Below are 17,564 nucleotides of genomic sequence, written 5' to 3' on the forward strand. Positions count from 1 at the left end.
CATTCAGTTTCGCGGATACAGCCCCGTATGGTGATAAGCAATCATTAAACTGTTATGAATAGATACGGCTTCGCTCATGCGTTATTGGTTGGGATGCCGACCTCGGGTGCCGGATCGCTACACTTAGAATTCCAAAGAGAGAACGAATGCCAAATTTTTCAAAGTATAAGTCATCTTTAAAATTCTACTGACTCAGCGACGACAGCAAAATCCCTCTAATTTTTACGACAAAAGTTGTAAGATATTGGCGAGTGCGCGAAAATTGACTTCATTTCAGACAAAAAAGCAGTAAGTCCACACTATTCCAAAAAACTGATGCATAACGTGTGGCAGCATTAATACGAAAGGTCCGGCATTTAGGGCGCGTAAGTCTACCGCGCAGGTTGGCGACCCGGCGATCCGTCAAAGGGTCTCGCTTGCATTCCATTTGTCGAATCGTCGCGCCCACGTTTACGTGGTGGATTTACGCGCCTTAGATTCCGAACCTTAAGCAATAGGTATACAATATAATTCGTGTAAATTAACGGGTCAGTTCTGCTAGTCACAGACTCAAATCGTGTTTTAATGCTTGATTCTCGTAGAACAGCTAAAAATATTGTCTGTACAAACAGCAACCTTCTACACGTAATTTTACGTTTCTTTAATTAAACATTTTTCGTAATTTGTGATCAACTCAATCCCGAGTTCTTGTCTCCGTCCCCTCTCTCATTCCGTTTGTTTCTTGCCATGCCCCTCATCCCCCGGTCCATTCCAGTTTAGAATCTTTGCAATTGGTGAAAATGTAATCTTCACCGAAAAAAAATTGAGGTTGATTTAACATTCTGGATGTAAAAAAAAGTGTGCCAGAACTTATAACATGCTAGATTACTCATCATAGCAGTTAGTTTTACAAATTGGTATTGCTAAAAAAACCTCTGTAGCGGGTAATTCAGCATTTTATAATTTCTTGCACACCTTTTTTACATCCAGAATGTTAGATTAACTTCACTTCTTTTTCACGATACGGGAATTTTTTAATACGGGAGTCAATCAGAAGTGGATTCGTATTGTCTTTTCTCTCGACATAAAGGGACTCAAACGCTGAGACCAGTGATTACACTGTGTTAGGCGTAATGCGTGAAGTATTCCTGCACTCTTGTAAGCGCTAATGTGCTTTGCGGGCCAACCAACGAACCGTCTAGATTAACGTCTACTGCAACGTCTGTACGTCGTTTTGCAACGTCTACTGCAGCTTCATCCTGATTACAGTCGTTCATTTTATTTTCATTATTAGTCTACGGTCATGAATCTGATGACCCAATGAGAAAGTTGTGAAGTTAAAATTTTGACATCCGTCGGTAGAAGTCGCTACGCTCTTACTAAAAGAGAACCATTCAATATAATGCCATGTTTGGAGGATGTTAGGGCGCCTGAATTTCGATGGTAACTGAGTTCCAACTCGAGTAATATCGCGGAGCCGTGCCAAGCGCCCGGCCGGGGGGGGGGGGGGGGGGGGGCGGAGATCTCATCCCCAACCTCCGCCCGCGCTTCAGTGGAATTGCAAAGGTGTGGAAAAACTCCGGTCCAATGTAAAAGAATTCAATTACTGTCATTCTTGACCCGCCCGCGCCGTCGCGTGGGGTCCAGGAGCATTTTATGGTCTCCGTTATGAGCGCTTTGTCCGGGAGCTCCACCAGAATTATGTCCTGCATGTGTGCTCCCGACGCACAGTGGATCGAGTCAATTAGAGAGGTCGGACATGAAATTTCTGACAAAACCTGCGGATTTCGATGTTTATTTCGTCACATTTAAAATTTTATTGGTTGCTTTTGGAAGAAAATGTCACACGGAGAAAAAAACCTCGTGCGTGGAGCCCGAAGTTTAGATCATATGGATCTCTGAAGTTTTCGGATTGAGCATCAGAACACTTTAGGTCTGGCTGTCGAGGTTCGGATCACACATCCGAGACTCCAGTTCTTACATCTGAAGTACTTCAGATGTGAGAACCGTAGTTTTTCGGATGTAAGAACCGAAGTTGTTGGATGTGAAAACCGAAGTACTTCAGATGTAAGAACTGAAATTTCAGATGTGTGATCTAAACCTCAGCAGCTGGACCTAAAGTGCTCAGATGCTCAATCCGAAAACTTCAGAGATCCATATGACCTAAACTTCGGGTCCCGCACGGACGAAGTTTTTTTCTCCGTGTACGAGGAAACCAATGGAGCCACTTTTAGAATCTCAAAATTTTGCACTAACGGAGTTGCAAGAATTTAAAGTTTCCAAATTTTGTCCGACCTCTCTCATTGACCCGATCCAAGGTGCGACGCGCCGGACCCACCGTGGAATGGATGTTCTCGCATTCCGGAGGTCATTAAGGCATTTATCTTTCCCTGATAATTGGATTTTCCAGTTAGCACTCGGATGAAATAAACTGCAGGGTGTGAGCTTGGAAAATCCTCGATCGCGGCTAGGAACAAATGGTCATCATTGCTGGACACTTGCACTGCTATTGTGTCCGAGCATACTAATTTTTTCTTATCACCACGATATCAAAGTGAATCGTACTCACGCTTCAGCGCAAAATTGCGAGTCATTCAGAGAGAAATAAGCCCTACCGGCGGTTTGTTATATTGATAGACAAAGCTATAGACAAAGGGATAGAAAAAGAAGGCATGGGGAGTATAGAGCGATCCTATTGGCTAAAATTGGTGGTCTTATAGAATAAGGGAGTAAATGATGAACTAACTATAGATCCTATCAGGGATTGACGTTAGTTAGTCTATTACCTACCTCCTTTGTCCATTGCAACCACCCACTTCCACCAATAAGATCCCTTCGTAACCCTTTTGTCTTCTTTGTCTATAAATTTCAACCATCAGCCCGGGAAATTCCGATTCATGGAGTCTCGTTTCATGCTTCCCTCTCTTGGGAAATTGATAAAGAAAATGCATCATTTTCAAAATTTGTCGGGAACTTTGGGGAAACCTAATGGAGAATACGAAAGATCGCCGGATGATTTATGGAGAATGTTGAAGGTTGGGACTTTTTGCGCCCTTGATATTAATATCAGAATTTAAAACATTCCGAAATATAACGAATTTTAATGAAATTTATAGTAGACATCAGCATATATTATTCATTACAGTCGACTCGAACGTGATATGTCGAAGCAAGCTGTCTGGAGCGTTGACTAGGGTGTGCTAACCAGCTCCAAAAAGCTCTTTTCTCCGGGAAAAGGAGTATTTTTTTTATGATCATTGGGCTTGCGGGAACTTTTCGGTGGACGTGACAACCGAGCTGTGTATGTAAAAGTTCGAACTTGGAGCGCTTGGCTTCTTGAAAGAGGACGAAGGGCAGGAGAAAAAGTGAAATAAAGCAAAGCCGGAGGAGCTCGAGGGAGGGAATCACAAAGAGAGAAAGGAAGGCAATGAATTGGGTCAGTTTCTCGTTAATTATGTAAACCACAAGACCTAGCCTCTCGGAGCTGTTCTCGCCCGCCCAGGCGATTAAAAGTTCACGCGGCGACGTCCGGACTTTTATTTTCGGGCCTCGCCTCGTGGCGAAATGGGGAGGCGCGCGATATATCGATTGATCTCCCATTGAAACCTATGGGAAAGGATCGATAAACAGGATGTTTACTACGAACACTTGAATAATCGATTCTTTACCACAGTTTCAAATGGAAAAATATCGATAATCGACCACTAACGCCTTGCCACTGATAATACCGGGCTGAAGAATGTCGTGGGATCATCCGAACATTGCCAAATGTGCCTCAAGGTGGAAACTCGAACCGTCCAGTGCACTGTGAACCTCGGCTGGGGTCCAAAATATCGATTTTCAGTTTTTGGCGGTAAAAGTTTTCCAGACAGCTTTAAAGAGACTCTGGTCAAAGTTTCCAGTCTTAATTTTCATTATTGATGCGCTTAGAAGAGTTTGGAGTCAATCGTTCCTGAGATTGGCAACAGTAGTGCCGGCAAACTTTAACGATGATTTTTTCCCCTAATTTCCCTTTTTTATCCTCAAACCTTGGATTGCTGCCAAAGAAAAAGCCAATGTTTGACATTTTTGGATGCTCTTTGCACCAAAGGATACAAGGTTAACCTGTCTGAGCCGGGGTATCATTCGTCGTCTCCCTCGCGAAAGAACGTGACTAGATTTCAATGCTGACAAATTTCTCCTTGCGAATTGCATTATGAGAAAGTATTGCATAATTGCATTGCGAGAGTCTTGCACATTGCTGACTGAAAATTTCACTGATTTTTATTCTGATGTTATGCAAAAATTAGAAAAATTTTGAAAAAAAGTTGCAGTGGTACGCTCTTATAAACAAAAAATATGTTTTTGTCTCAGTTTGGCAAACTTGGAATGAAGTTACGTTCCTTCATCAGGTAAACGACGAATCACCTAATTTTTCCCTCACCTATAGACGCAGCTTTTGTTGCTGCGTCACGTATGCTCTTTTTCGAGGAAATTTATTTACATTTTCCCTTGAAATTTCAGCTATTTCAAATGAATTAGCAAAAAAATATATTCAAGCATACTCCTGCAAGCATTGCGTAATTTTTGGGAGGTCTACCACAGCGTTACGGATCATTACAGGGGGTGTAAAAAACCGCAAATTTAGCGTTACGTAATGGAGAATTTGCACGCAATTTTTTTATTGCTTCATCTGAAAGTGCCTAATGAGCTGAGTTCGCAATATTTTTCATAATTTTTTTCTGACATGGGAAATTGGAGAAAAATTGATTTAAAAGTGAGAAAATGTGCCGCCTTGTGACGTCATCTGGCGGCATTTCCCATTTAAACACATGTATTTTAGCAGAATCGGTTATTTTGTCATATCTCCTCTAATAATTGCTCAATTTATGAATCAAGGGTATCTTCGTGTTCAGTTCACTCAGAGGATTCCACTTAAACAGGAAATTCATCAAATTTCAGACCCTTGCAAATTCTCCATTCAGGGACGGCCCCCAGAGAATTTCAGCTTGAATCAAGAGTACTAAATCTCCTACCGGCTAATTCAAGAATCATCATGGCCGAGCCAAACCCTTTTTTTCTCCATTGCAAGCGCGATAGATTGCAAACTTGCAAAGTGAATAATGGCCGAGTCATCGAGTTGCTCTCATTTTTATCACCCTCCGCCTGAGCCTCGCTTCCTATAACTAACCATCCCCCCTCCCCCGTCCTCTATCTCTTGGTGTGTGCTTAGAGCTCGGTATCGAAAACAGCATCGGTCCTAACCAACGGCGAACAGCCGTAGCCGATTGGGCTCGCCGCGGACAGGGTAATAAATAAAATTTTCGCGAGGGTTCAAACACTCTCCATCATGCCTTTGCTTTGTTTTAAACTCCGCCAGTTTGAAATTTATGAACTCTGACGGAGTAAGCCTGCGTCAGCGCTGAAGCTGTATAAAATAGAAAATAGTTTATTTTCTCCGGAAAATACGCTACTAATGCACGAGGATGGTATCTCTCACACGGCTGATAGTTGGCCACGACGATTATGAGGTATTCTTTCTTTCAAGGGCGCCTCGGAAAGTGGCCGCCCTTTTCTGACCGTTCTCTGATCTACTCAGCTATGGCACTCGAGTAGACGGCTATTTGGACGTATTTCTGCCAAACGGCACTATGTGCATTATGACGTGACCTCTGATATGCATATATTCTTATGGGTCTCAGGGATCATGTCTTGATGCACACAGTTCCGTTTGGGAAAAATACGTCCATTCATGATGAGAAGCGAAACATCATAGACTTTTAAAATAACGCGTCATCAACACCAAGATCTTTGACGGCGAGCTACGTATACGATCCGAAAAAATGTTACTTTGATAATTTATTTTTAACTTCAAAATTTGATCGGTCAGTCTAAATTGAGATATTTAATGTGGCCAGTATAGCAGTTTGGTGAAATTCAGTTGCAAAATGCTCACTTCAAAATGCAATGGACCACTAGACAAGGTACGAATTAAAGGATTCTGATACATGTTTCTTAACCAAAATTTCACGCAAAACACGATTCGCGCAACGAAAATGACTGAAACCAACTCCTTAGGAAGATATGAACGTGTTTATTTTACATTGGTCACGAAGAATTTGAACTGCCTGCTCACAAGAAACTCAAAGCTCTACGTAAGTCAAATCGCGCACTACAACGGTTTCAGCAATCTTCTCAATCGAGCAATGTTCATTTCCACCATGTGTTGTTCAAACTTTAAGCAATTTGCTATAGCTGAGCCAAAGCGTCAAGATTGAGGTTGCCAGATTTTTATATCGCAGAGACTGTCATGATAAACGTTTAGCGCGCGATGTGAATCACGTAGAGCATTGAGTTTTTCACGAGCGGGTGGTTTGAATTCACGCATCAAAATTATTGAATATCTTCGTAAGGAGTTGATTTCAGTAATTTTCGTTGTGCGCATCGTGTATTACGTGAAATTTTGGTTAAGAAGCATGTATCAGAATGCTGAAATTCGTACCTTGTCTAGTGGTCCATTGTAAGCCGTTCTGTCTCGGATGCGAAATATGCGTTTTTTTAAGACTTCCCGCTGGATAACGATACTGTGGCACAGGTGAGCATTTCGTTCCAGCCAACCCTTGCGCACTAGGATGCTACGCAATATTCAGTATGCCTGACGCCAACCCGCCAAAACACACGTGACGAGACGAGATTTTGTCAACTAGCGTGTTGAAATTTACAATTTCCTTGTGTTGATAAAGACAATAGTACTTCCTCACGATTTGCCCGTGGAAGCGTCGGCCATTTTGAATATTGAGTAACGTCCAAGTGCTCAAAGGTTGGATGGATCGACTCATTTTAAAAAATGTTCACCAGTGCCGTAGTATCGTTGCTGAAGCGGGAAGCTCAAAAAACTCAAATTGCTAACGCAAATTGTAAAGTTAGGAGTGTATTTCAGACTTTTTCAATACGCTGATAGTGACTAATAAGCCATTTTCCATGAAAAATAATTCTCCTTTTTTCTTTAGCTAAGGTTCGAAACACCCATTGTGCTCGCATGCTGCCAAAAACGCTGACTATGCGAGTATAAATATTAAAGCCAAACAGAGCGGAGCGGCGTGCTGCCAGCTCGAGAGGCTCACTGGCGCCTACAAACCTAAGTGGATACTTCAAGCATTGCGTAATGCGTGGAGTATCCACTTAGGTTTGTAGGCGCCAGTGAGCCTCCTCGCGCTGGCAGCACGCCGCTCCGCTCTGTTAACGAACCGCTTTCGGTTATACGAATCGATTTTACAAGTAAAAAATACGTAGGAATTGGTGTGTTAGTCATGTCATTCTAGGCGCATTTATTTATTCATAAATCGAAAATTAACCATGTCAATTCAAAGAAATCATCAACTTTCCGGAAAAAAATCGCCAAAAATTGAATTAATCGATCATTATATCGACTCGTCAACATTGAAAATCGATTCTACGTGTAAAAATACGTAGGAATTGATGTGCTTAACATGTGCGAACAACGATAAAAACCCCGTAGGTGCATCAATTCAACAAGAAAACAGCAAAACATTAAGCAGGATTTTGACCCCTTCGCCCCCCCCCCCCATCCGGTAACTCGAAAACGATTCTTATACTCAACTTGAAACTTTTTCCTGAGTTTTCTGTTAGCATAAACTTCCATTTAAACCTTGGTCCGATGGTCGAATCGACTGCCTAAAAAGGGGCTATATCTTGGGAGGCTCTCTCATGTCATCAGAGGTCCAAATTTCCACTCTTTTACAGAGTTTCCGAACAAATATTTCTTAAGCAATTTCGACATCCAGCTTCCACGGTGGCAACTGGCAAGGAGGTTCTGCCGGCGCGTCTTCTGCAACAACTAAGCAGTAACAAGACAACAAACTTCCTCTCTGATAAAAGTTTATAATTACACGGGTGGCTATGCCTTGACCTGTCACAATGTGTCGTGAAGTGAGCTCAACTTACCTGGAGGAGGAAGAAAGAGGAGAGAGAAACTTTCGATGGACTTGACTCGAGACGGCTCACCAAGAGGGCCGGCGGCGGGTGCAATGCTGCATGGCAATTTTTCTCTCTGTCGCGCAATACGCTGAGATTCAACAAACGCGCTACCAACTCGAATTGCACCTTTTGAAGACTAATAAAAAGTGCATGATAATGGACCGCTTTCGTACTCAATCCTAACTTTTTACAACGAGTTATTCAAGCGGAGAGAAAGATAAGGGCAATTAGGAGAGAACACTGGGGAAATGCTCTTTGCCACCCGCGGCTAAACAAACTGCCAGATTTTAGAGGTAGCTGCACCCTAGATTTTTCCGAAAATAGGAGAAAATTAGGAAACATACCTAACTTGAAACCGCAAGGAAAACAAAGGAAAGAAACTTCATTCATAGTAGTAGTTTTAGTCAGTATATGTTAAAGGTGCATTTCCTTAAGGATGCTCCATTTTCCATGCAATTTACATTTTGATTAAGGGAGGTTCGAGGGAAGTCAAACAGCTTCTCTGGAGGGGGCATGTTAACAGGATTACCGAAGAATGGCTGCTGAAGAAGATGCTTGCTTGGGGTTCCTTAGGGGAGAAGACGAAGGAGACGCCCATTGAGAAGGTGGCGACACGTGGTTTTAGAGGGAATGAAGGAATGCGAACTCGCTCATCGGTTCGGGGGGATAGGGACTTTGGCGGCTGGTTATCGTAGAGCGCCAAGGAGCGAAATGAAAAGGGCTTTTATGTATATATTTATGTGGGTTCTAGGAGGCTCTTGACATAGTATCATGGAGACGACAAATTTCAGAAATCTCTATTGAAATTCATCAGCGTAACTTTGGAAATAGATCCTTACAAAGCATTACAATGATTTGCAACGACTGAACGCGTTAAATACAAACAGAATAATATTGGGCGGGTTATGGAAATTTGGCGGCAGGTCGGTACCCACTTTAAAGTATTTCAAAATTATGAAACTTTTTCATTTAGAGCATTTATTTTTTTGCGGTGGGAAGTCATTTTAATCCCCTGCGAGGCTCTCCGAAGAAATATATACTTTTTAATTTTATGTTTTTTCAGAGGCCACCTTTAACCTTCTGTAATCACAATTTGATACATTTGGAACTTCTTAAAGAAGAGGAAATGTTAAAATAACAATTATGAATTGGACCTTAAGAATCTTAATTTCTTCGATGGATAAGAGAGGGTACGTTTTAAGCATTGAGAAGGCACGCCGGCACATCAACATCGGGTCTCAGGTCTCTGCACCCTCCACAAGCCTTTTTCTGAAAGGCTCTTCGATCGTATTATCGGCACATTCAAGTTTATTTAGGTTGCAGAGTTCTGAAGGGAAGACAGAGGAGGGAGTATTGGCGAAGGAAATGGGAAGGGGAGGGAAGGCGCAAAGAAATCATTAACCTAGGGCGCTGGATAGCCGTGATTGTGCCCTGCTACTTTCCTACAACCGTCCTGCTCCCGTAGTCGTATTGCAACTAAAATCATATCTTTAGAACTGTTCCATACAGTTTGAGAGATGAGTATTATTGTTAGCGATAATCAAATACAGGATGACCCCGATGTTTAAGACAGAAAAGCTCACATATATGTCAAGTGATCATCCAAATGGATATTGTTCCTTGAAAAGAAAATGAAAAAAATGTTCAACTTGAGACTACCGATGTAATAATTAGAGGAATGAAATGCTGTCTTCTGAACTTTACAAAAACCGCACTGCAGACGTACGATTAAGAAAACAACTTTACACGCATACAGAACGCACACCCACACGGTTCTCTATGAATGACTTCATACTCTCAACTTATAAAGAGGGTCGTTTGTCCCATCTATTGGAAATAAACCACATAAAACATTTGTATGGATGTGCTTGTTGATTCAACTTATCACAGCTTTTGAAGCCATGATATTATTTAAAAATATTTTTCCATCGGAAATTTTATGAAATAGACTTTATTCCTCCAAAATAATAAAACAAAGACTCAAGCACAGTAAGACTGGGGCGGTGAAAAGTTATGAAAGTGTGAACCAACAAAACAAAACGTATTCACTTGCATTCAAGTCTGACTTAAGATTTAAAGACAAAGTTGCAACTGTGCTATAAAGAGAAGGGGCGAGTTAAGAGACGACAGGAAACAATAATTATGTTTCCTGTGACTTAGACTTTCAGTTGAATTCTTCATGACTGCGACTCCCATCGCATGTCTTTCCAGCCAAATTTGAACAACCTATATTGTATACATGAGTTAACCAAGACGTGGGACTCAAGATCTCACGGAGATTTCTTTGTTTTCTGAAATTGGACAGAATCTTTTAGAGAAAAAACAATCATACGTTTTTTCTGGATAGTGCTATGACTGCTTTTTTTCTACTTAATTAATCTATTCGAGATTCAAGTTCGAAGGTAAAATAAATAACTATCGAATTCAAGGGAATGCAAAACCTGGTGTAAGCGTGAAACTCTATTTTTACGAATCCTTTCATATACCAAACCAAGCCGAATAATTAAAGTTCTCAAATTATGTGTTTGCTTATTTTTTCCACGTGACTAAAATACCAGAAACCCCGAGGATTGAGGGTATGAAGTAAAATTTTACTCCAAGTATTTTGTAAGTCTCTCTTGCAAAGCAAATATGCTAATTTTTACACGTTTAGCAACATAAGCAAATGACCAGCATTTTAAAGATATTGTTTAGAAAGCAGGAATCTTCAAAACGTATATCAAATTCGACCAAAAGCATCGGCAGGTGTCTTACTTGTTTATAATATTATTCTATCAGGTATCATTTCAAATACTATGTCTCGTATAATTTTCGTGTAGATACTTCCCTAAAATTGTCAATGTTTGTTACAACTTAGATTCCCGCTCGGCAAAAATCAAACACTAAATGAATATACTTATTTGTTAGAGAGTTGTGAGAATGTGAAACTGGCAGCAGCGCAATTCAAATTTAGAGTAGCGTCATCCCGATGAAAATAGTTGAGAATAATTTAGTTAATAAGTTTTCGCTTGGAATATTGAAAATTAAAATCTATATCCGAAATGAAAAAGGCAGCTTCAGTTAATACTCGTAGCTCAGCTGCTCAGCTGACAGAAGTACAAGTAATGTGACTCAGATTAGGACGTCCGAATACAATTATTCGTGCTCGAGGGATGTCCGTGTTGTATCTGAATGAATTGAAGGCGCTCCGGTTATGCTTATTGCTTACCTACAACGATGTTACATCTGGTGCTATATACAATATTGGTGGCGTGTTATAAGCGATCACTTGCTGCGATGAATAGATTAATACATATGTCTACAAGACGCAAAAGCTGGTCAATCCAAATCAAGAGATTTAATATTATAAGTAGAACATTATGTGAAAGGTAACTTAGATCCGGAAAGTAATTTAAACCGATCCAGATTTTCGCGAACAAAGTTGGTACTTGCGATATCCTCTTTCAGAAAGAGCGAGAGGATAAACACTAAGTCACCCCGATTTTTTCGTTTTTGGTTCGACCGGTCATCTGCTTAATGTTTTTGTGAACTATAAGCAGACAAAAAATGACTCATTACCATAAATTTCAATTCTCAATCGAAATACGTTGACTGTGGATAATGTAACATTGAGAAGTTACTCGCAAGAATGACATACACTTGAACACTTTCTTGCGGTTTGAAATTCTTTCTTTAAAATTGCATATAATCGTAAGTTCTTTGGAGGAAATAAAAGAAGTTTAATGAATACGTTCAATAATGCAGAAAAGTTTCCGTACCTGACGAAATTTTGGTTACTCCATCGTTTGAGGAGATTTTACAGAGTTTTTCCCGAAGTTGCGTATAAGAGCGATCATCTACCTGCAACAAAGTAATGGAGACAAATTAAAAAAAAACATAAAAAATTGATAGAATGTATTGTAAAATCCTGCACGGCATGAGTTTGCGTATAGCATGTACACATGCGTTTTTATCATGGAATTGAATAATTGTCCATAACATATTCCTGATGCGACTAATTTACGTTTGAATCACTCGCACATTATATGATTGGTAATTTTATTTTCTATTTCTTTTCCAGTTAAGCACACAGTAAAGAAATCTGGTTCCAGGAATTCTACGAAGGATTGTAATACCCGAGGTTCAATCTATGCAATTGTGCTTGCAAAAAGAGGTAAGCTGCTCTGCGCTGATGGGTTACGGCATGGTGCGAGTATTTCCCCTTCAAATTGGACTCTAATAAGTTAAATACAAAATCGAAGTTCAAATCGAATCTGCGATAGATCTTCCGAAGGGAGCGTAAAAAAGTTAAACGGAAACTTCAACTTTGAAGAGAACTAATAGCTTTCAATTTCTCCACCGTCTGCGGTTCGTTCCAGTGGCGTGGCGTGAGTGATCGATTATCGATATTTCCCCATTTGAATCCGTTGTAAAAAATCGATTATTAAGGTGTTCGCTGCGAACATCTGTTTAATCGATCCTTTTCCATAGGTTTAAATGACGGATCAATCGATATACCGCAAAGCATGCCACGCCACTGGTTTGCTCAGAGATGCGCAACCAAAATTCACCCTACCAGCTGCTTTGAGATTTCGGTGAACGTTGTGATGGAGACATATTAAAGGAGAAACACTTGTGAAGACAGCATAGGTTTAATTCGTAAAAATATCTATGTTTAGGACTCTATTGCACTTATTATTTTGATAGATTTGAACGCGTCCCGAGGCCCTTCCTTCAACCTCAGCGGTAACCCGCGACTCGAAATGAGTCGCCATTTCAAAAATAATATAGGCACCTGCTGGAAAGCATACATTTTAAATAGATCGTATCACACCATTGAGATTGTATCGATATAGATTGGTTCAAAACATAAACATAGCCTCAAAAGTCACTTGAGTAATCTGACGAAACAGGTTTTTTGTGATAGATTTTTGATTTGGATGAGTACTAATTGGCCAAGAGCAGTGAAATTGCTACGAAATTTCTCATTTTCAGCTTTTCTGAAAACTATCTTAAAATTTCGGTTTGAGGTTATGTTCTATTGTTTTGAACCAGACGATATATCAAACCACTAACAAATACTGTCCATTTTAACTTCTATATTGAACATTAGGTGCAACCAGTATTCGAAACTCACCTTAGAGTTTCAGGAGCCAAGTGGCCCATTAATCTCAATTTTTAGGGGCCACATTGACTTTTCGTCCACATATCACGGCGCATTTTGTGAAAAGTCAGACGCAAAATGTTTTAGTTACAGAACTAGTAGCTGTAGCTTGTAACTTTCGAAAAATCGCCGAATAGAAAAATTAGGATTTTTTTTTTTAAGGGGGCCACTTTTTAGGGGCCACGTTGGCGCAGAGTCTTCATTTTTTAGGCGCCATGACCTATTTTTTAGGTGCATGTGGCGCGTTGGTGCCGGTGAGTTTCGAACACCGGGTGCAACGGTTCGCTTGAATTATTCTTACATAAAAATTTGCTAATAGGAGCGACCGTTTAGTTTATGGTGAAATATTTACAGCGAAACCAGCATTTCCGCGAAGCGAGGCTTGTTTACTAGCGGTGTGCTGAGCTGAAATATTCATTAACTTCTCCACTGCCCACAAAATCGCGGAACAATTCAGAGGAAGCGAAAAGCCGAGCTCTGATTGAGAACGGCCGTGATCCTAAGCGGAGGCGATAGGATTCGGAGGAAGGGCGAAAGAGCATGAATAAAAAATCGAGCCTGCAAGCGCAGTCGAAACATTTCGACTCAATTTGAGGATACTTGCGTTGCGACTCGGTCCTTTCATTATTTATCTGCGCCGCTCCTGCGGGAGCGATAACAGTCTCCGGCCTATCAATTTCATCGCTAAAAAAGAGGCCAAGTTTTTTTTTCCCCCCCGCAATCCCACTCACTCGAGCCACTTATCCGGGATCCCACTCCCAACTCAAACTGACCTATTCTTCATTCCAGGCAGCATCAGTGGCGCGGCGTGCTTTGCGATGTATCGATTGATCTCCTATTTAAACCTGTGAAAAAGAATTGATAAACAAGGTGTTTGCAACGAACACCTCAATAATCGACTCTTCACCATAGCTTAAAATGATGAAATATCGATAATCGCGATCATTCACGCCTCGCCACTGGGCAGCACTTGAAACCGAAAAGTTGCGATCATCCCAGTCCACACGAGAATATCTTTGTATCATTAGTTCATCTTTTGCGCACAATCCTTGAATCATTTTTTATTTAATGTTGTGGTAATATTGAGCCGACGCCGAAAATGATAATATTAATTACTGTGGGATTCAATTAGTATCCATTTAGTGTAGAGTCAGAATTTAGTAAATGTAAAGTCAGTGTTACCTACCAAAGCTGCCCCGAAACTGGTCGCAGCTTACTAATCTCTATGCCCTCTTCGTCTATCACTTTCAACAGTCAGCCCCGCAGCTCTGTTATGTTACATTTAAATTAATTTAATGGAATAACTTAATAAAGAAAGTTTAAAAAAGAAATTTGGAAGTAAATTAAAATAAAGTTTTTTTGTTAAATCTGTTATACGCTATGTGCAAATCGCCCGTCGTTCTTACATAAATTAAGACAAGTCGTAACAAAGTAAGATTACTGGAAAGTAATAGTAGATGAGAAATTGTTAACTTGAGTTTTAAACAGTAACCTTTGAAGTTAAATAAATTAATTAATTTTATTGAGTTCATAACGTATGCATTTAGTTAAAATACTGTAATAATATTAATTTGTCAAATTAAAGTAAGACCACATAAAAATCTAATCTTTAAAGATGAAAAAAGACAAATAACTAGACAATAGTATGGTCAATAACCCACCGAGAGTACATCAGGAGTGGGTCCAACAACCAGCTCCCTCTAATGTTCCATTCCGATGACCGCTCAAATCTCAACATCTGCGAGGCGCATTAGACGTATTTATGCTGAAAAGAACTCTGTTTCACGCAAATCCCACGCACATAGTTCTTTTTAGCATAAATTCTTCCGTTTCACCCTCGTGAACGAACCCCATTCGCAATCCAGACACGTTTTCCCGCCTGTCTAAAATTTTACGAGAAACTCGATGGTCGCATTACATGGAACCAAACGCCACACACTGGACCGAGTCAGTAGAAGCGGGACAAAATTTGGGAACTTTGAAAGCATACATTTCCGAAAATACGGAACAAAAAAGTTCAAGTCTATTGGTTTTTTCGTGAAATTTCCCTTCAGAAAAATTCCGCGAAATTGAATTTGTGACGAAATAAACATCAGAATTTGCCAAAAATGTCATGTCCGATCTCTTCTCTTCGCTCGCTCCACTTTGCGCCATGCCACCCGCGCGTCGCGTCGCTGTCGCGCGGCTAAGAAAGCCTCCGAAGCTACGGTCGTAACGCCGATCCCTTTTGATATCGATGCTTGGGCCGTAAAAGCACTTATCTCTATCACCAAGTTACAAAATTGCCACTCGGATTTCGTTTGGGCCGCACTCAAGGGACGGCTCTACACATACCAAGCGACGCGATGTTTGTTGTGCGACCGGTGCGGTCAATTCAAAGGGAGTCTAAGTAATCTAGGGACCAGTGGCGTTGCGTGCTTTGCGATATATCGATTGATCTGTCATTGAAACCTATGGGAGAGGATCGATGAACAGGGTGTTCGCAGCGAACACCTTAATAATCGATTCTTTACCATAGATACAAATGGCATAACACTCGATACATCGCAATTCACTCCACGCCACTGCTGGAGACGAGATTCGCCGGTGGTTCGTTGCACTCTTATTCAGTGTGTCTTCGAAAAGCTGTTATGACTACGAACTAATATAAGTAATCGATTCATAACGTGTAGTAGAGTTATAATGAGTATCAAAGTTAAGATTCATTGAGGATTTCCGTAGAAAATTAGGACACATTATCTCCTCTGTAAACTGTATAAGGGAAGGGATGGCGTTACGATATCTTCTCTATTCTAAAAAAATCATTTTTAAGACGCTCGATGGACGGGGTGAAGAAGGGGATTATGACGGTCAATGCACAGGAAAAAAAAGTCGCTTGGATCTAGAGTCCAGACTCTTGAAAACAATGACAAGAAAAATTACTCTTGATTCAATCGGATTTTTGCTTGAATCAAAAGGAAATCCGCTTAAATTAAGAGGCTTGGTTCTCGATGCAAGCAAAAATCCGATTGAATCGAGAGTAGTTTTTCTTGTCAATGTTTTTAAGAGTCTGGACTCTAAATCCAAGCTACTTTTTTCTCCAGTGTGGGCTGGAGTTCAAAGTCCGAGAGTGGAAAAATTCTAATAAAATCATTTTTAAGAGGTTAAATTGGGGCTGAATTCTGCTATAAACTCCCTTTTGTCCTCTCCGTGTATAGCACCTAGGAAGGGTAGTATATTCAGCCGCATCAACAGGAAGACCATCTGAAACGCTTCCTGACTTGGAGAGGTTTAATTTATAATTTCGGAGAAAATTAACAATTTCAAAGGACTTGAAAATTCACTTTCCATCCCTGGTGCCCCGTCAAGTGGGTGGTTGACTTGGCGCGGCCAATTTTGCGTCGCGCGCTGTCTGTGTGATCGCAACTTCACCGGACGAGAATCAGAGTTTGATGCGGCGAGAATATTCACGATGGACGCTCATTCAGTCTTCTCCCCATGTGGGTTTGTAGCATTTTTCCCCGATGTCGATGACCTGATATCCCCTCTCCGCTAGGACGCATGATATGATTGACCCAAATCCATGTATTATCATAAAGAGGACGAGCACAGCTCGATTGGACCCTAATGACGCGACGGTAGACTACAATCATGAAAAATCATTGGCGGATCCAGCGAATTGGCAACATTGTTTTTCTTCATTTAAACCTATGGAAATGTATCGATTCTTGGAGGGGCCAGGTGTTCCGACAGGAATCGATTATTTATCATAGGTTTAAATGGTGGGAGTGCGGTGTTGCCAAATTGCTGGATCCACCTCCGTGAAAAATACGTCGACTGATTAAGTTTATGGTAATAACACTAGCAGTTAATTCAATAAATTTCACCCTGTTCCTCAGCCATCATTTTAATTAGTTCGAATGAGGAAGAGGGGCGATAGGTGAATGAGATATTAAAGCACTATGCAAACTATATAAAAATAGTAAAAAAAGAGAATAGTTGGGTCCACTGTTTCCACATTTAATGGGAAGTTGAACCCAACTGCGAATCTCTTGCGACACTACTCACGCATAGAAAAAACTCACGATCGCCTTTAATTTCCCATAAACTGTGGAGTGTAAGTTCTTTTGTTTTTTTTACTATTTTTAGCGAGAAATCCGAAATACTATCAATTAAGATCCTACATTTTAATTATTTTTTTCTAACTGTCGATGTAGACTGATTGATGAAAAGACCGTTGAAAGTAAAAAAGAATAGCAAGGCAACAACACAGAATTGTATGAAAAGGTCTTTTATGCGTAGGAAACAAATAATACCTCCAAAAGTAACATTAATCAATTTTATCATTTACCAGCGTTGTCGACTTTCGTAATATACGCCCTTTTTCCATGTATCTTCCGAAAAATGTAGAAGTGAAGCGAAAAAATTTGGCAGCACTGTCACCATAAAATAGTATATCTTGAGTCAGCGGCGCTCTTCCTTACAT

General features: G+C 40.5%; 1 protein-coding gene across 3 annotated transcripts in view; it reads right to left on the bottom strand.

Moving 5' to 3' along the window:
• Syt7 (Synaptotagmin 7) overlaps positions 1-17,564 on the bottom strand; it is a 443,527-nt gene that overhangs the window by 380,000 nt on the left and 45,963 nt on the right. For all 3 annotated transcript variants that reach the window (XM_072303871.1, XM_072303865.1, XM_072303867.1), the window contains exon 3: positions 11,715-11,796. The gene's annotated coding sequence lies outside the window, so the exon portion shown is untranslated. The remainder of the gene's footprint in view (positions 1-11,714; positions 11,797-17,564) is intronic.

This window comes from Bemisia tabaci, chromosome 1 (assembly GCF_918797505.1).
Source record: "Bemisia tabaci chromosome 1, PGI_BMITA_v3".
In the NCBI taxonomy this organism is placed as follows: Eukaryota; Metazoa; Arthropoda; class Insecta; order Hemiptera; family Aleyrodidae; genus Bemisia; species Bemisia tabaci.